Genomic DNA, 20,828 nt, shown 5'->3' with positions numbered 1-20,828 from the left:
TTCCTCTATGTATTTTACTGGATTGGTAAATTCTTCTCCCTCTACCCCACCTCCAATAGTTTCAAAGTTATCCATTAATAATGCATTATAACATATCTCCATTAGTAGTTATGCTTTATCCATGAACATCTATAAATAGCTTTATTAAGGTATAATTGACAAAGTGTATGCATTATTAAGTTTATGCATAGCTTTTCACTTGAGAAATCATTATGATAGTCAATGTAATGAACTTGTCCATCACTCTAAAAAGTTTCCTTATGTTTCTTTATAACTGTATGCCCAAACTCTTATTGCCCCTGACCTCTGCTCCCTAGGTAACATGGATCTGCTTTCTATAACTATGTTTTAATTTGTATTTTACCCTCGATTTTATTCCAGAAATTTTATAGTTTTAGGTTATACGCTTACATTTATGATTTAAAGTACTTTTGTATATGTTGTGAGATATGGATTAAAGTTCATTTTTTTTGCATGTGGATATCCCAGCATTCAAATACTTTGAATTTCCATATGAATTTTGAAATCAATTTGTTAATTTCTGCAAAAATGTTTGCTTGTGCTTTGATTAGCTTCTGTTAAACATACATCAGTTTGAGGAGAACAGATATCTTAGCAACATTGAGTCATCCAATCCACGAGCATAGTAGAACTCCCATTTATATAGGTCTTTTGCGTTTTCCCTGCAATGTTTTATATTTTTCTGTGTACAGTCCTTGCACATCTGTTGTCAGATTTATCCCTAAATATCACATTTTATACTTTTTGATGCTATTCTAAATGGCATTTTAAAAAATGTTAATTTCTAACTTTTCCTTGATATGGTGGAAAAATACTATTAAATTTTGTATATTGACCTTATATCCTGCAACCTTGTTAAATGTATTGGTTCTAATAACTTTTTTTGTACACACTATCAGATTTTCTACATAAAAGATCTTAACATCTCTGAGTAGGGACTTCACTTTTTCCTTTCCAATCCAAGTGACTTAATGTGTTTTATTCACCTAATGTACTATCAAAAACCTCTAGAATTAGGTTGTTTGAAAGTAGCAAAAGTGGACATACTTGTCTTAATTATGATTGTAGGGGGAAAGCATTCAGACTTTCACCATTAAATAATAATTTATCTGGGAATTTTTTCGTAGGTGCCCTTTACTAGATTGAAAAATTTCCCTTCTATTCCTAGTTTTCAGTTAGCTAAAAAAAAACAAAACAAAACAGGAATGGATGTTACATCAAAGCCTTTTCTTTATCTATTAAGATGGTCAAAATAATTTTCTTTTTTGATTTCCTAATGTGTTGACCTCATCTCTGTTTCTTTTTGTATAGTTTTTATTGCTATTAAATTTAGTATCCTCTTCTTCTGCAATTTACAAACTGATTTTTATTCCATTCTCTGTATTTTTTTAAACCTCAGCTTTAGTTTTTATTTTTAGAAATTAGATTTGGATCTTACTTTCTGTCTTCTCTATCCTGATTTAGCTTTTGGAACATATGAACTATATTCATGAAGATTGTTTAATGCTGATTCTTGTATCTTTGTCAGGTTTTGCCTTAGTGTGGATTCTATTTTTTTGCTTCTTCAAATGCCTGGTAATTAAATTTATTGTCATAAATATACATAACATAAAATCGATTATTTTAACTGCACGATGTAGTGGGACTAAGTATATTCTCATTGTTGTGTAACCGTTACCACCATCCATCTCAAAAGATTTTCAACTTCCTTAACGGAAATTTTGTACCAATAAACAACTCCTGTTGCCTTTTCTCCCCTGCCCTTGGTGACCAACATTCTATTATCCGACTCTATGCATCTGACTAGTATAGTTACCTCATATAAGTGAAATTGTATAGTACTTATCTTTTTATGGCTGGCTTATTTCACTTATAATTATCTGTGGCCTCATCAATGTGATAGCATGTGTCAGACTTCATTTTTTTGGCTCAGGTATCGATGCTGCTACGAACAAACTTATACAAATATCTGTTCATATCTCTGGCTTTCAAATATTTTGAGTATATACTCAGAGGTGGAATAACTGAATTATATTGCTATTGTATTTAAAATTTTTGGGAAACCAACATACTTCTTTCCATAGTGATTGCGCCATTTTACCTTCCCTCTTGCTGTATGCAAGTTTTCCAATTTCTCCACATCCTTACCAACTCTTAGGTGTGAAGTGGCAATTGTGTTTTTGATTTGCGTTGCCCTAGTGATTAGTGACATCAAAATCTTTTGTTTATTGACTATTTGTATGTCTTCTTTGTTGAAATGTCTATTCAAGTCCTTTGTTCATTTTTTTCTCCTGGAATTTTTTCGTTGTTTTTTGAACCGTAAAATGTCCTAGGCTTCTCCTGTACCTTTATTGCCTCTGATCTAGAATAAACCATTTCCCTAAGAGCCCTGATTCCTTTTGGTGGGAAATGGTGTAAGAATCACTATCTGGATTTTGGGTGTGCTCATAACTGGAGTGTGCTCATTATCTCTGGAGTGACATTGTTTTTAGGATGAGCTTTCTCTTGGCTACTGTTTGTCTTTTAATCTCTATCCTTTACACCCTCTTAATCTCTATCTTTCCATGTCCCAAAGATTTAGATGAGTTCTTTTGTTAAGTATCACATAACTGAGTTTTAAATATCAAAAATGACAATTTTGATATTGTTTATATGCTTAAATATTTAAGTATTAATAAACTATATGTTTACTCAGAATTTTCTATATAGCTCCTTTGTTCTTTTCTTGCTTCCTTTTGGATGTACAGAGTCTCTAAAATTCTATTTTTTTTGTACTAGAAATTACTCATTCAACTTCTATTCCTTTGAGATTGTCATTCAAAATTTAACATTCATGCTTAAAATCAGATACTACCACTTACACAGTTAAATGACTGTTGAGGGCCATCTTGGACAAGATGGCACCTGGCAGTGAGCCAAAGGGCACTGGATACCAAAATAAGGAAGTACCCCAAAAGGTTGCTTGCCTACTAGTTCCTTGGAGACTTATGACGGGTTAACCTCAGGCTCTAGGATTGGCTATCTAATATCATGCCGGGCTTGGACAGCTCCTGATCCATATAGTGCTATGCTGACATTCCTCTGCATGCTCTCCTGCATGAGAGAAAGCTTTGCTATAATTGGCTGATAAGCTAGGAGCCTGGGGGAGGAGAGAGGGAGAGGGTAGAAGAAGGGAGATAGTGGCAGAAGAAAGGAGGCAGGAAAACAGGGAGGATGCAATAAATCTCGTCAACTAAAGATTGGTGGTGTCTCCTTTCTCCACGCCGGTTCCGCTGGACGGAACAAATGACCTGACAACGTTTTAACTCCAATTATTCCTTCTTTTATTTTAGAGTTGTTGTCATGTAATATTGAAAATTTAAGCTGACATGGTGGCACATGTCTGTAATCCCAGCAGTTCTGGAGGCTGAGGCAGATCTCAGGTTCAAATTTAGCCTCAGCAAGAGCGAGGCACTAAGCAACTCAGTGAGACCTTGTCTCTAAATAAAATACAAAATAGGGCTGGGGATGTGGCTCAGTGGTGGAGTGTCCCTGAGTTCAATCCTGAAAAAAGAAAATTTATCATCTTTTAAAACCATTCTGTAGACCAACTAGATATTACTTAACCAAATATCAGCTTACTAAGCTAGATATTAATATTAGTGGTTTAAAAAGCTTGACCCACCCATTTACCATTTTTTTTTTTTTCTTCCTCAGTGTTAGACTTTTCTTTGGGGCTCATTTTCTGTTTTCTTATTCTTGTTTTTAAGGGTATTGTTCAAAAGTTCAGGTAGCAAAGGTCTGTATTAGTAAGATCTGTCTCAGTTTTTGTTTCTCTACAAAACAGGTCTTCATTTTCTCATTTATGAAAAAAAATATTTTCCAGATGGACTACTTTCTTTCTCTCCCTTTTTCTCTTTCTTTTCTTTTTCTTAGTGCTGGGGCTCAGGGCTTTGAGCATGTTTATCAAGTACTTCTCCACTAAGCTAGACCCCCCAGACCATCTTTTTAATTTTATTTTTTTTTGTTTGAAATTTTTTTGTGTATCGTGAATCTGAGGATTTAACTTTAGTTTTTTTTTTTTTTTTTAATTACTATTGGAAAATCTGTAGTTATTATCCCTGGTAAGAGTAAATTTCACCATTTTTATCTGTTCTCTTTTTTTGAAATCTGTTGAAGTGTTCACATTCTCTGTTCCTTGACTAAACATCTTTTTAATAATTCCTAAACCTTGTCTTTCCGTGTAGCAGTTTTTTGTGATTTATTTGGATCTCCCTAGAGACTACCAATGTATCTTCACCTTTGTCTAATCTACTGTTTGTTATTCATTAATTTTAAATAAATATTAAAAAATATAAATATCAAATTTGATTCTACAAGTTTTATTTAGTTCCTTTAAAATATTTTTTCATGTTTGAATGACATTTTGGATTTCTGCAAACATGTTAAACTCAGTTATTTTATAAGCTCATTAAATATACATTGTCCAAATTTGTTTGAAAGTTATAACACTTAAATCTTTTGACAGGTTTGTTTATTTTGCTTTCTGTCACCTCCACATATGGATATTTGTCTTTTTTAGTTTTTTAAATAAATTTTGAATTTTTAATAACTTTGTGATCTTATGTTTGGCTGTCTATATCTGTGAGAAACACATTGGAAATGGGGTGAGAGAAGGTTCTTTCAAAAGACTCACTCTTCCTCCCAAGTGTTACCAAGCTGGGGCCACTGTAATTGATTTTCTTAGCTTAGAGTTTCTTAGATAACATAGATAATAAAAATTCAACTCTTAAACCAGTGTTATGGTGATGAATTCATGGTAGAGACCTTTTCCAAATCTTTTCTTCACCCAGATCTTAGTGTATGACAAATAACTTCATCTTCCTCTCCTAATACTTGGATTTATTTAAAGTTTATCCCAGCTTTTTGTTTGTTTGTTTGTTTGTTGGGAGTTGTGTATCTCAGTCTTAACTCCTTACCTTGTATGGTTCAAGGTTTTCTTCTTCCTCGAAGGTCATTAAAATTCAAGTCAATAGATTCCAACTACCACTTTCAGGATATTCTTTGTATTACCTCCATCTTCTCCATCTTTCCAGTCCATATTCTTGCTTCCTTTCAGTTTGGATTCCAGAAATTCTCCTTGATTTCCTGTGAGCTCAACTAAGCTTTAAAACCAACTTTTTTCGGTATTTTATTCCTCATTTTTGGTGTTTTTAGTTGACTATTTTTCAGAATATACAATTAACAATGTCCAGAAATTGAAGTTCTAAATAGAATAATATTTTTTGTCTATTTCCTACACTAGTTCTCTCAGGGATCAGTTGCTTTGCTTCCTAGTGTGTACGTGTCAGTGTGTCTGTGCTTCTCTCTTTCCATGGTATTGGTTTCCTTAAGCAGCTGATGCTGGTGAGAGAGATTGAGGAGTTTGGTAGTTAAGAGTACAGACTATAGAGTTAGACTGGATTTGATTCTTGTCTCTTCCATTTCTTAGATATTTGACAAGGAACATATGGTAGTGATAGGTGGTCAATTGTACTGAAATGGCAATATTTGAGGATTAGTTGAACTAAAATGTAAACATCTACCAGTGCTTGGTAGATGCTATAGATTTTACTAGCATGACTTGTATGAATGTTACCTGAATGCTACACTAACCACAGGGTTTTTGGGAAGTGTGAGTGAAGGCAAGCAAATAACCAGGCTTCCCCAAAGGTAAAGATAGGGACTGTGGACCAGTTTCCATCAGGATGCTGTGATTACTTTAAATAAAGAGCAGTTTAGTGGATCTCCTATGTGAGATGGCATATTTGCTAAAACTGATATAATAAAGTACTACAGAATTGAAATGCTTAGCCAACAGAAGTTTATTGTCTCACATTTCTAGAGGCTAGGAGCCCCAAATCGAGGTAGGGTTTCTTCCTTCTGAGAGCTGAGAGGAAAGGATCCATTTCATGCTTCTCTCCTTGTCTTGTAGAAGGTCACCTTTATGCTCACATAATATTCTGCCTATATGCATGTCTCTGTCCCAATTTCCCATTTTATTAGGATGCCAGTCATATTGAAATAAGACTCATTCTCATGACCTCATCTTAACTTGATTTTCTCTATAATAACGCTATCTTCAAATAAGGTTACACTATCTTCAAATAAGAAACTGGTGGTTAAGATTTTAACACATGAATACTGAGGAGACACCATTCAACCCATGAGATAAAAGTGCCTTTTCATTCCTTCCCATCCAGTGCAGCAGAGGATGATTTTCTCCAGTCTACAAATTTGCCACCATAGATCCCTTGTTTCATTTAAAGTCCGATGATCTCTATGAATTTTGGATGGGTGCAAATAGGACTCACAATCTCTACTTTAGAAGGCGGAACAAGCTTGTTAATACTGTATCCTCCTTTATTAGCTTCATTTATTAGTTCTAACAGCTTTTGTTGAATTTCTAGGGTTTTCTTTTTTTTCTTTTTTTACTCATGACAGCCAGTGGCTATTTATTGAAAGAAGCAAAGGAGAGCTGGGGTGCCATCCTCAGGCCTGGATGTGGCTCTTCGCACTGAAGGCCAGGTAGTAGATCACTAGGCTAATTACTGCGGCCAGTACCTCAGTGGAGACCAAGGGCCCATGCTAGGCACCCAGAAGGTCCACGCTGACTGTAAACAGGGGTGGGATGATTGAAATGTCCTTGTTATTTCTCTGAGCCTTCCTTAGGAGGCTGTAGGACTCCTCATCAAAGAATCTGACCTTAGAGGTGCCTGCATGGGTGCTCTTATGGTCTAGGCTCCAGGACACCTGATAACGACCCACATCCTGGCCCCTGGTGACAGGGAACAGTTTTCCACTGATATCAGCATAAAGAGCCATGTTCTGGACCCTGTTCTTGCATGTCAGGGAGAGCTCCACGATGAAGACAATCTCGGTGGAAAAGACAGCATCTGAAGTGGTGTAGTAGGAAGGGGTGATCTGGGGCTCCACACAGGCCTCTGAGCAGCAAGAGAGGCGGGACAGCAGGAGTAGCGCCAAGAAGCGCGACGCGTAAGCGGCCACAGCAGCCAATCGCGCCCAGGCGGGCAGCGTCCGGCCTCCTGATGTGGCTGGCGGCACTCCTGTAGGGTTTTCTGTATATGAAGTCATGTAATCTGAAAACAGGAACAATTTTATTTCTTCCTTTCTAATTTGGATTCTTTTTTTACTTGTTTTTCGTGCTTAATTTCTTTGGCTAGAACTTCCAATACTATGTTAAACTGAAGTAGTGAGAGTGAGCATTTCTTGATCTCAGTGGAAAAGCTTCTGGTTTTTCACCATTAACTCTAATGTTTCCTGTGGGCTAAATTATACTAAAAATTATTATGTTGAGGTACATTCCTTCTAAATCACTTTGTAGAAAATTAAAAAAAAATTATGAATGGGTGTTGAATTTTTATCAAATGTGTTTTCTCTACCTATTGAGATGAACACATGATTTTTATCCTGTGATAATGTGGTATATCCCAGTCACACACACAGAACACCCATTAGTTAATATTTATATGTTGAGCTATTCTTGTATCCCAAGAGATAAATCTAAATGACTATGGTGTATGATCTTTTTAAAATGCTGTTGAATTAATTTGCTAGTGTTTCCTTTAGGATTTTGGTATCTAACTTCTTCAGGGATATTCTCCTGTAGTTTTCTTTTCTTGTGGTGCCTTTGGATCTAGCATCAAGGTAATGCTAGCCTCACAAAATGAAGCTGGAAGAGTTCCCTCCTCTGCAGTTTTTTTTTGAAGACTTTGAGAAGGAGTGCCACTAATTAGTCTTTACATGTTGGGTAGAAGTTTCCAGTGAAACTATCTGTTCCTGAGACTTTCTGTTAGAATTTTTTTTTTTTAATTACAATTCAATCTCAGCACTAGTTATGGCCTGTTTAGACTTTCTAGTTACTCATGAAATGGTATGTTTCTAGAAATTTATCCTCTTCATTTAGGTTCTCCAGTTTGCTAATATAATTGTTTATAGTGGTCTCATGATACTTTTTTTTTTTTCAGCAACATCAGTTGTAATGTTTCCTCTTTCATTTCTGATATTATTTATTTACATCTTCTCTCTTTTGTTAGTTGAGTTAAAAGTATCAATTTTATCTTTTCAAAAAACTTGATTTTAGTCTTGTTGAGTTTTTCTGTTCTCTATTTTGTGTATTTTTGTTCTAATTTCTATTACTTCCTTCCTTCTGCTAACATAGGATTTAGTTTATTCTTATGAAGGAGGGATGAGGGCACAGAACAAATGGAAAGCGTAAGATTATTGCCTGTTCAAGGAAGATGTCAGGAGAATTTATGAGCAGAAACTTTAGCCTACTGGTCAGCTACCTCAGTCTTCATCTTCACACTCCATTGAAAAATGGCAAGAGACAACATAATTCATATTGATTTAGCCAGAAAAAAAGTTAAAAAGAATAAAAAAGAAATAAAAAGTATAAAGTAGGAGAAGCTAACACTCACTTAAGTAGAGAATTGTTTGCACTGTCTTTTTTAGTATTTCACTTTTAAATATTTTGTGTCTCACTGTTTCATACTCTTAGACAGAGAGATCATGCTTAATTTCTATTGTAAATTACCCCCCCCCAAATTCATAGAAACACACAAGCAAAATACAATGAAAGATAAGGGAAACTACCCATGAAAAGATCTTATTATTATTTTTTCTTCTTCTACTGCACTGTCTTTGACTGACTTCAGATAAGTTGCTTAAACTTTCTCTCTACTTCCTTATTTATAAAAATGAACAAAGTGATAAGAATTATTTTGACATAGTGAAGATCATTGCAATTGAGTATGAATTATACATGTTTCTATGGAGAAAAATGTAGGAAAGTGATTCTCAGGATGCATATAAATAAATATATAAATAAATAAATAAAGATCTATTAAATGAAAAATATACGTATATATATTTGTAGATATATTTTAAAAAAGAAATGTAGGAAGGTCTATCAATAACTAAAAAAAATACATATATGTATATTTGTAGATATATTTAAAAAAAGAAATGTAGGAAAGTGAAGAAAAGGAAATTTGATCTTTATCACCTCAACTCTGCAAACAGAAAATGTTTATTTTTAAATTGCTCATGAACCAAAACTACAAAGGGCTAATAAAGCGAGGGACATTTCACCCGTGCTAATGATACAGTAAAGAAAAGTAAAAGATAGTGGGGCAGAGAGGAAATCATGGTGAGAAAATACACTAGAACATTTCTCACTAGAATGTTTTATGTTTTTAAAAATGCTCCTCTTTCTTCTTCTCTTCCTTAATTCCTTGGATAAGAATTTTAGAAGAGTCATTGAATGGGGGGCTACTCTTACAAGCTTCCAGATAATGCTGACACTGCTGATCTATAGATCATACTTGATTAGCAAGGCTTCAAGGAAGTCTTATTATTTGAAAAGACAGGCTTATAATAATTCTTAGGATATATCATTGCACCATACTAAAAACAAGTAAAGAGTTTAAAGGAAATTCCCACATAAATGCAAATATCTTTATAAATGGGCATGTGCTATTTAATCCACTTTAGGGGGAAATTGATTAATTAATTAATTAATTCTTGCAGAGGTGGTCAGGAGGGAGGCAGTATGATGTAGAAAAGGCCTGGCCATTCTCTGTGCTCTCTCTTACTGACTGGGTTTGAATCTGCTCTGTTCCTTTGGAGGCAGACTCTGCATCTGTAAAATGGGATGGTTATTTTACCCTCTCAGAGAGTTTTTTAGTATGGAATGCAGAAATGCCTCTCACAGGGTAGGTGCTCAATAATCATTTTCTTCTCTCTTTTCCACCTTATCTTTTAAAGAATTTATTTATATATTTATAAATAACTAATGTTTTTACATTCAAACCAACTTCAAAATTTATGTCTGATTATCATTTCCTCATGCTCTTCATTTCAGGGACTTTGAATGATCAAGGAAGCTTTGATAGTGAGAATAATACTGATGTTAAATTGGACATTGAGACTTAGAGCTGTCTCCTACTAGTAATATTTGTCAAATTATCTCATATCAGTTTCCTCAGAGTAAAATGAGGGCAATGTTTTCTCTCTCAATGGGATGGTGTAAAGTAAGTGTAAGTAAATATAAAACTACTCCATGCTAGAAAATAGTGAATCACCAATATTAACTACTAAGTATCCTTTGCTTAGTATGCTTGCTTCCTCTAGGTTGCCTTCATCTATCATAAATGTTCTTGAACAGCTGGGCACAAATTTGTACACATGCATTTTCTTTCCCAGAGGATGTATTTATATTTATCCCCATTTGTCACTTTAACCAATGAAGAAAACGGAACTAGGATGAGCTTAATGATCATTGGCCTTAAGTCATGTGATGATTACACAGTGAATGAATACAAACTTTTGTTTTGAGACTTCGCCTAGTGTTTCATGATACATGGGGAAATGAATTCATGGAGAAGTGATAAAACTAAAAACAAAATAATAAAGTAAATCAAAACTCATTAATTGAAAGAAATCTTTATTTTAAAATTATATAATTCTTAAATTTCTGATTTTTGATGTTAAAATATCTCTTTAAAAAATAAATGGCTGGTGCGAGTAATTTTTAAGTGTCTTCACTTTAAAATATTTCCATTATTTTTTTAGCAATTGATAACACACCATCATCTAAGTACCTTTATTGTAGAATAGAAGAATACCACCTTAAACAAGTGTCGATGCACAGGTTATCTAGAGAATGTGCATATAGGAAGATGACTACGAGTCAGTAGAAGATTATATTTAGAGATCTCTCTACTCATCTTTGTTTTAGTTTTTCTTTTTATTTTCTTTCTTCCCCTGCATCCACCTCCCTCTTTCCCTTCTCCCCCTCATTTCTCCCTTCTTTTCCTTCCTTTTAGCTGATTTAGTTTCTCTGGTATTAAGGAGATAAAGATACACTGGAAAGATTTTGAAGTGACACATTTGAGACCTAGTTTGCAAGTACCCTAATTGTAAATCCAAGGGAAACATAAAACTAAGGTGAGTGGGGGACCAAGGAAACAAACAAGCAAAAGTAAATGCCAAAAAACTGAGGAAGGAAACCAACATTGATCAGGTTCTGCTCCTAATTCATTTTAACTCCTTCCCTTTATGTCCCTTCTCTGTGGGTCCTTACCCTCCTGACATTTCTTCACTTCTATTACACAAGGAGTGGAGTATTTAAGTAGCGTTCGTGTCAATCGTCTTCTGTATAAGAGTCTTTTTTCACTCTTTGCCTCCAGGAAACATCTCTGCATTTGCACCTTAGCAATTCATCCATGTTCAAAAATCTTGGAGTTGGTTATCCTGTTGTTTTAATCTCCCAGCACTCAGCAATGTTCCTTCAGATACAGGTAGCCCTGGCAGTGCCCAGCAGTGCAGGACAGGAGTGTCAGCTGTTCTGTCCAGAAAGGTGCTGTGTCTCTTACCTACTTTCCAGGTCTTACCTAACTATTATCCTTCGCCTGGATAGTAACCTGATCTTCCAACCCATCTCCCTATGCTTAGACTCTTCTTCAGAGACATCTTTCATGATGCAAGGAAATCACATCATAAAATAATCCTCTGTCAAAACCTTCCTCCTATTTCCAGACTTTTCAGTAGCTCCTTACTTATTCTGCCACTGGATGAAGTATTTATTCTTGAGCACAGAGATCTAGACCTCTGTTAACCAACCCATCTTGAAAACTCTTTTCTTATTGTATATGCCTTTCTCATCAGACCCCACTAAATTGCTACCATGGACTCAGTTTGTCCTTCATCTATGTGTGAGCTTGCCCCACACAATTCTTCTTTCAGTAGCTACACCTCAAAGATTCAGTTCTAAAGTCATGTTCTGTTTGACTTGAGATAGTCAATACTGGGTCATTTATGTCTCACTTATGCTTTTTTAGACAGTGGTATGCAAGGTAAATTATATGCTTATTAAATTTTGGGTTTTTAGTTATTCAGTAGAGAAGAGACATGTGGTTTGTATCTGTAGTTATATGCATATGGACACTCATATTTATATCAAGTAGATCTATGAAGGATATTATTTAATATTTATCTTTAGGCATTAAAAGTGTTTTAGGTAAAAGATATTGTTAGTGAGCAACATTGAATAGTGCCCTCTAAAATGATGGATTCATGGAGATCTTTATCAATTCTTTCTTCCTATGTCTAGTGTTATGATCTGGACTGGATCATCCTCCAAAGACTCAGGTACATAAAGGCTTGGTCCCTAATGCAGTGATGTCCAGAAGTGAGTTTTTAGGAAATGATTGAATCATGAGGGATTTAACCTCATCAGTGAGGAGGTTAAACCATTTGAATGGATTATTGAGAAGTGGGACCTAGTTAGAGGAAGTAGGTCACTAGAAGCATGCCCTGGAAGGGTTTATCTTGTCTTTGGTTCCTTATTATTATTTCCTTTCTCCCTCTTTCTTTCTCTCTGCTTCCTGGTTGCCATAAGCTGAGAAGATTTCCTCTGCCTGTCTTCAGGCCCAAAGCAATGGAGCCAGCCAACAATGGACTGAAACCATGAACCAGAATAAACTTCTCCTTCTTTTTAAGTTGTTTTTTTTTCTCAGTTATTTGTCACAGAGACAGAAAATTGATTAACATATCTAGTTAATACTTACCTGTTGATACTAGTAGCTACAAAGGCTGTGACCTCTTGCCCTTCCTATGCTCCTGACAATGGTGATGCTAACAACATGGGAAATAGTCTTTAGAGACAAACCTTCCCGCATCAGAACTTGCAGGTGAGATAGAAGTGAGATGATAGAAATGAACTGTGCTGACAAGAGAATAACCTGGGCTTTCAGACAGAACTGAATCTTGCCCTTCAGAGTGGTTTGGTGGCCATCACTAATGGATATTGAGTGTGTATTCTTCCAGTGCTCAACTGAGAATTCCAAGATGGCCATCGCCTTGTTGTGTGGGTAAAGAAGCACATCCATTGGCAGAATGATACACCAGTCCAGGTCTAGAATTGAGAGACAAAATTTGCCCAAGATTCTTGGAAGTATGATTTCCTTTTGACTTTTTTTTGGATAATTCATGTCACCTATTCCAATGATTCAAATTTACTAATGTTGATATCTGCTGAGCACTTATTTCACATTAGGTGCTTATCTAGGTATTCAAGTGTATTAATTCATTTAATCCTCATAATAAGTGTAATTATGATTAGCTTTATTTTACAGAAACTGAAGCATAGAGGTGCTAAGCACCCTATTTCATTATATGTAAGATACAGATTATTTTTCACATGTTAACATCTTGAAAATGAGATGTGTATGTCAGAGCCACAGCAGGAGGCAAGTTACACACCCTAACTGGATAATTTGAGGAGTTTATTAAAGAGGTGTGTACTTTACAAATATATGGCCAATTCAATGGTTGGAAAAAAATAAAAAGAGATACTGAGATCTCTGAAATTTGTCACCTCTGGGAGACATTTCACTCCTTGGCTTCAAGTTTCAAAATAAAGGAATATGGAGAGTGTAGGATTTTTGTTTTTGTTTTTGTTTAGAAAGGTCTGGCTATAAGACAATGATTATAGTAGTGAGATAGAGAAACTCATAATATCTCCACAGGAATAACATTCTGACCTCATTCTCCGCCTACCCTCTGATCTTAATGCCAGTTTTACAGCCAGTGTTTTCACAGGGCACAGAGAAAGTTATACGACTAGGAAACAGGAGTGGCAGAATTTGAAGTCAAACAATCTGATTGTAGAGGAATGCCCTTACCTAACATTCACTAATACTCCTCACTAACCATGCATGAATTCTTGCTTTGTAAAAATTAAACTTGAATCAACTTTCTGTCTCATTTATGGTCTTCAGAGGTGGCTCTTCTTTCAAGGAAAAACAAAACTTAAGTATGCAAAAATCAACAGAATAGATCTTTTGGGCCACAGAAGGAAATTGCATCACTGGGCATGAACCTCAGATTAACAGGACGATGACTATGAGAAGCACATATACTGGGTGGATGGCAATTTGTCTCATGTGACCTGCTGTGTTTTACACTGAGGAACAAAAGTCTGATCAGAGGTAAGTATGCTTGTAGTTACTGGTCTGATTATGAAAACGTCTGTATTCACTAAATTAGCCCCTCAGGAAATTTTAATAGGATTACATTGGATTTTTGCATTCTGTTCTACAAGTTATTATCTCTTTTATATTTTCCTTCTCTCTATATTTTATTGTTGCTGCAAGATTGGTCTTCTCCGATTAATCTTCCACTTGACTATTTCTTTTCAACTATCTACACTCTTTTTTAATCCATCATTGAGATTTAATCAATAACATTATGTCTTATTTCTAAAATCTTTGTTCTTTCAGTTTACTTTCTCTCTTTTTAAAAAAATCACCTTAACCATATGTTATTTGATGATGGTTTTCATACTGTCCTATTATTTCTAGTTATTGCTGTAATAGAATTACAAAATTAAAGAACTTTATGTTATATGGTAAATGGGTTGGGAAAAACCAGAGAGTACTTTGCAAAGGAGATGAATTTTATACCAGGCCTAAAGGGTACATAGGAGTTTAAAAAGTTAATTAGGCTGACACAGTCAAAAGAGGACAGTCTAAGTAAAGAGTTTTGCATATGCAAAGGCAGAGAATCATGGAATTTCATGTTGGCTAAAGAAGAAACATGGTGTGGCGGGTGGGTGGTGAGTACAGCAGAGGTAACAAGGGGCTTCAGAAGCAGACAGACACCACAGATGAGCCCAGGGGCCAAGTGGGACTGTGGTGAGAGAAGGTACAAGAATAATTTAACTTTTCAGCTCCAGCTGATAATTTCCATTTGAAAATGAGAACCTGGCACTATCAGATCTTTGTTTCTCAAGACAACTTGACATCTAAATTTTATATAAAACTTTAGTCATTTAAAAAATATATTAGCTTAAAACAAATATAAAGGTCTATAGTTCAAATTAGTCCTATATTTAAAATCTCTGGCTTGGTTATAAAACATTACAAATAAAGACCCAGTTGTAAAAAGCCATGTGTGATGTTCTCAGGAGTTTGGATTTTACCCAGTAGGCAATGAAAGGAATGGAGGATCTCAAGTAAAGGAACAGCATAACCACAAGACATTTTGTTTGTTTTTGTATGGACTAGAATTAAAACAAGTTGGTGTCAAAGAGATCAGTCCGGAGCCTATTTTAACAGTCTGGGATGGGTATGATAAGTGCTGGGCTTGGATATAAACAGTGAAAAACCTTAAATATTCAAAATACTTGGAAGATGTTTTAGTTATAGAATCAACAAAAATTTTATATCAATTAAATATGGGAGTTCAGTAGGGGTTGCTGATGACTGGGTATTTTCCTTAATGTGGATGATATTGTCACTGATCACATAAGGAACATTGTTTCAGTGAATACATTTTGAGATGAGTTGGAAATACGTATGTAAAGCACAGGAAATGATGAATGAGATTCAGATTTGGAAGTAGTTTTCTTGTAAGCCATAGGAGTAAACGAAATTTCTGGGGCAGAGGATTGAATTGGATAGAGAAACAGGCACAGGATGGAATCTGAAGAATGCCACGTTTTTAAGGGTGGGACAGAGAAAAGAAACTAAAACAAGAGACAGAGTACAGTTAGTGGAGAAATAAAATCAATGGAACCAAATAAAGAGTTTGAAGAAGAAAGCAGCAAAAATATCAAGTTCCTTAAAGAGATTAGGTGGAATAGGAATTTAAAATTACCTTCAAAGTGACCATCACAAAGGCAGTTTCAATGGAGTGTTGTGGAGAGTAGTGGTAGCATGTAGGAATGACAGGGGCTAACTCCTCTGTTTTTCTTTGAATTATTGTGAAACGTATCCGGAAACATTTCAAAATACTTCAGGTTCCTTTGTGCAATATCACAGTACTAACAAGATCCAAACAAATGTAACAGATTCCCCATTTATATCTCCATGTAGATTTCCATCCCCCTACACTCTACCTTTTTGACATATTCAGTTGGATATTTAACAACTCAAATTCAACATGTCCCAAACAACTCCCTTTATCTTTCCAAACATGCTTCACTCCCAGATTTGTTGATGGCACCTCCATTCTTTTACTTCTGGGGACTAAACCCCTTGAATGGTCTTTAAATTCTATTTCTTTCTCTTTCTTTTTTGTTGTACTGGGTATTAAGCCTGCAACTTACCACATGTAAGGCAAGCACTCTACCACTGAGCTACATCCCCAACCTGTTTTTATTGTATTTTGAGACAGGATCTCACTAAGCTGCCCAGTTGGCCTCAAATTTGCAACTCTCCTACCTCAGCCTCCTGAGTAGCTGGTATTACAGCTGTGTGCCACCTCTCCTGACTTAAATCCTCCCTGTGTTACATTCCATAAGTAATCCATCAGCAGCTCCTGCAGTCTCCACCTTCAAATATTTCTAGATTCCTACCACTTCTTAATCCTTTTACTACTATCATCCTGATCTAAGTCAAAACCAGACCTGAACCATTGTAATACATTAACCTCATAACTGGCTCCACACCCCAGCTCAAACCCAATCTATTTGTAACACAATAGTCTGAGTGAGGCTGTTAAAACTTGTGGATGATGTTGCTCCTCTTCTTTCATCACTCTAGTGGATCCCCACAGCTTTAAGGAATCTGCCTCCCACTCCTTGGCACCTCTCTGTCCTTACCTCCCTTCCTACTAGGTAGGCTCCCCATTGCTCACTTGCTCTGGTCACTCTATTTCTTCTCTCCATCGAACTTTCATGGGATTTTGCAACTGCTTTCATGGATTTTTGGATTACTGTGTTCTTCTTTTTTCTTTTTTTCTCCTCCAGATATTACAGGTTCCTCACTTTTTTCAAACTTTTGTTCAAAAGTAATCTTTTTCTCTAATTTCATCCATTTGCCTGCAAATGCCATAATTATTTTATTATTCTTTATGGCTGAGTAATATTCCATTATATATATATATACACACACATACACACACACACACACACACACCACAGTTTCTTTATCCATTCATCAATTGAAAGGCATCTAGGTTGGTTCCACGTAGTGGGGGGCGAGAGGGAGGTAAGAATGGAGGAAGAAGGGACTGTATAGAGGGAAAAGAGGGGTGGGAGGGATGGGGCAAAAGGAAAAAATAACAGAATGAAGCAAACACTATTATCCTATGTAAATGTATAACTACACAAATGGTATGCCTTTACTTCATGTACAGAGAAACTGTATGTATCCCATTTGTGTACAATAAAAATAAATTAAAAAAAGTAATCTTTTTAATGAAGAGGAACCTGACCACCAAATTTAAAATTGCAACCAATTCCTACCCCTAAATTTCCATCCCCACATTTTTTTTACTAAGGTTTTGAAACAAATAATGTAGTTCCTACATCACTAATAATAGTGTTTCTTGACCATTTTCTCATTCTTTAGTACAGTGATTTTCAGAACCATCTATTCCATTGCTGAATAACTTGTCTAAAAATCACTCCAAACAGAACTAGAAACTTGCATCCTATATTCCATAATATTGGTTATCATCTTTAAGAGTATAAGACAAGGAATGGGTTATGAATTCTTCAATCCTTTGTTTTAATTTGACCTTCATGAGGTTTATACATTCAAAATTGGAAACCTACTCCAAACGTCAAATGGTAAATAAGAAAAAAAATTTAATGACTCACATCACATATTTAAACAATATATATTGCCATACTCCATGTATTTGTACGGGTTTCTATTTTTTTGGTAAGGCAAACAGATCATGGATTTATTTCTACATGTGCAGTTTTGTGGTGATCTTTTATCTTCTTGCTGCCAGTGTCCCCACAAAGCTTTCACGAGCAGATTGATGAACAGGCCCTATATTGTGTGTGTGAACGTAAACACACACGTATGTATGGGGAGGGATGAAAATAGTGATGAGTAGTCTCATTTCTGTTATAGTGTTTTATCCTTGTCTGATTTATCTGGATTGAAAACAAACAGATTTCTGTCAAATAAATGAAGAATAAATCTCATGGAACCACTAAGCAGAGTGAGAGTGTGAGATGCCAATCCCAGATGGTACGCAGACGCTCTTGGTTAATCTTTTTTTTTTCTTTTTTTACTATTTTTTTTTTTTTTTTTTAACCAGGAATTGAATCCAGAGGCACTTTACTACTGAGCCACATTCCTAGCTCTTTTTGTTATTTTTACTTTGAGTCAGCGTCTCACTAAGTTGCTTAGGGCTCGTCTGCAGAGGCTGGCCTTGAACTTGGGATCCTCCTGCCTCAGCTCCTGGAACCACTGGGATCATAAACATGTGCCCCCACAACTTTCTTGGTTAATCTTATCAACTATTTGTGGGATCATGAGGGAAAAAGTGGATTTGACAGACCCTCAATCTTGTGTCATGATTTGTTTATGAAGTGTCCCCCCAGAGCTCCTGTGTTTATGCAGGAATATTCAGAGGTGAAATGATTAGATTATGAGAGCTGTGACCTAATCAGCTGTGACCTAGTTTGAATGGACTGACTGGGTGGTAACTGTAGACAGATGGGGAGTGACTGGAGAAGGAGGGTCACCAGGGGTGTGCCCTGGCAGGGTGCATCTTCTCTGCAGCCCCTTCCCTCTCTGTGCTTCCTGGCAGCCAGGACTGGGCAGCCCTCCCCCACCATGCCTTTCTGCTTCACAGTGGACCCAAAGCCACAGACTGGGCTGCTCATGGACTAAGCCTCTGAAACCAGTAAACAAAAGAAACTTTCCCTCCTCTGTATTGTTCTACTCGGGTATTTTGGTCACAATAGTGCAAAGCTGACTAACACGAACTTGGAGTGGCATTGACCTTAGATTTCTTCATAAATTTGGAATAGCAAAGACCTGTGTCTATTTGATGTCTGTGCTATCATTTATCTTTAGGTCATCCTCACGTGGCTTAGTGTATCAGAATAATGTCTATGGAACATTAAGGAGGAAAAATGAGAATCATAAGAAGCAATTTTCATTCCTAGGGAGTATGTATTCTATTTAACTAATTCATTTTAGAATCACCCATTTTTAATAGAGTTCACCTAATTTTTTTTCTCATTAACAATATTGACACCAAAGATTGAGAGTAACTAACCATTTGTAATGAAAACTTTTGTGTCTTATATGCATAATTTTTGAGATATGGCAGGGAGTAGCAGTAATCTTTGTGGGGGAAAATAACAGAAAGAAACATGTTCCCTTTACAAGTGGAAATTTATTAAATTTACAGTTGTCAGTGATGTTTGTGCAGGAACATAACATAAAAAGAAACAGATTTCCTTTTATAAGTGGAAGTAAATTTGTTATTCAGTATTGCTTTGCAGAGAATAACTAATCCAAATCAGATTACACCGTCTTTCTTTTCCAACTTCCTAATGTCTCTGACACTCTAGAGGGTAGGCAAGAATAAACTTTGGTTTTCCAAGCTTGTTTTAGCTTAGCTGTAGCAAAAATGGGATGCAAGGACCCAAGGCAGTCCTTTTAAAGAAGTTCTTAAGGTTGTTTCTGTTCTCACAATAATGTTAAGATGTTATTGCCTTTTAAAAAATATTGATTTTATTAAATGTCAACTCCTAATAGATGTTTTAAAATATCCCATTTGAGGAAATGCTAAGTAGACATAAAACACTTGTGATACCGCTGAAAGTATGATGGTTTTTGGCTTTAACACAAGTACTTAGGTGGTTTTTTGAGTTTTGAGTTGAATAAACTGCTTACTATTTTTTTTCTGAAACACCATTTTACCTGAATGAACACATGACACACACTATGGTTATTACAGGTTGAGTTCCTCTTAGCTGAGAAGCTTGTGACTGGAAGTGTTTTGGATTTTGGATTTTTTGGATTGTGAGATATGCATATACATAATGGTATATCTTGGCAATGGGACCCAATTCAAAGCATGAAATTAATTTATGTTTCACATGCACTTGATACATATAGATTGCAGTTATTTTTATGCAATATTTTTAGTGCACCTGTTTTGACTAACCGGTCACATGAGGTCATGTGTGGAATTTTCCACTTGTGGTGTCAGGTCAGTTCTCAAAAAGTTTTGAATTTTGGTGCATTACAGATTTGAGGGTTTTTGTTTGTTTGTTTGTTTGTTTGGTTTTGACCCTTAATTTACTTCTGAGTGCACATTTTCAAGATACCACGTGACACGTTCATATTATTACTTTAACAGATTACAGAACAAGTTCTTGTGCATATTTGTGTTTTCTAAGTGCATTATTTGGGATCTTTACTATAAAGTTATGTCTTCAATATGCTTTAAGAGTGTACTTTTTTTCTCTTTTTCAAGTTTTTTTCATTTTTAAAAATTTAACTTTTAGAATCTATTGATGGTATAAATTAATGAGTTTTGTTGTGACATTTTCATACATGTGAATGGAGCCTAAAATAAAAAAGAAAAAGAGAGAATTTCATTACTTGTTTCAGTTGATATGAAATTTATATTATGACCACCTAAGATTAAATTAATTTTAACTTTGGAAGCATTCTTTAAACATTATATACTTACAGAACATTGTCAAGTGCAGAAAAGTTAATAAAAATTCATAAATTGGCATTATTTGGTTGATGTGAATGGACCTGAGTCTTTGGTTTTAGATTTAATAAAAACATCAATTCCAGTAGTTGAGATGTGTCCTTAGCTGCAGACTTTGTTCTCTCTTTCTCTGTTTTTCTTTTGTTTTACATATAAAGTGACTTCTGGTCTTTTCTTTAAAATTAAAACTGGCAGAACTTTCATTTTTTTCCTGATTATTAATTTATACATTCTCCAACCTTAACAACCTGCCCCCTTCTGCACAAACACAATGTATGTAA

The 20,828-nt window shown here is 35.4% G+C and overlaps 1 protein-coding gene and 1 pseudogene across 2 annotated transcripts in view; one reads left to right on the top strand and one right to left on the bottom strand.

Annotated features, from left to right (window-relative positions):
- Positions 1-20,828, top strand: part of CD200R1 (CD200 receptor 1) — a 112,937-nt gene that overhangs the window by 37,575 nt on the left and 54,534 nt on the right. The gene's annotated exons all lie outside the window — the stretch shown is intronic.
- LOC306671008 (translocon-associated protein subunit delta-like) lies at positions 6,484-7,007 on the bottom strand (annotated as a pseudogene). Its single transcript has one exon. The product of its transcript is annotated as a translocon-associated protein subunit delta-like (transcript).

This window comes from Sciurus vulgaris (genome assembly GCF_902686455.1).
Source record: "Sciurus vulgaris genome assembly, chromosome: 10".
Classification (NCBI taxonomy): Eukaryota; Metazoa; Chordata; class Mammalia; order Rodentia; family Sciuridae; genus Sciurus; species Sciurus vulgaris.
The sequence above is the reverse complement of the archived record's forward strand: the minus strand, read 5'-3'. Positions and strand labels throughout refer to the sequence as shown.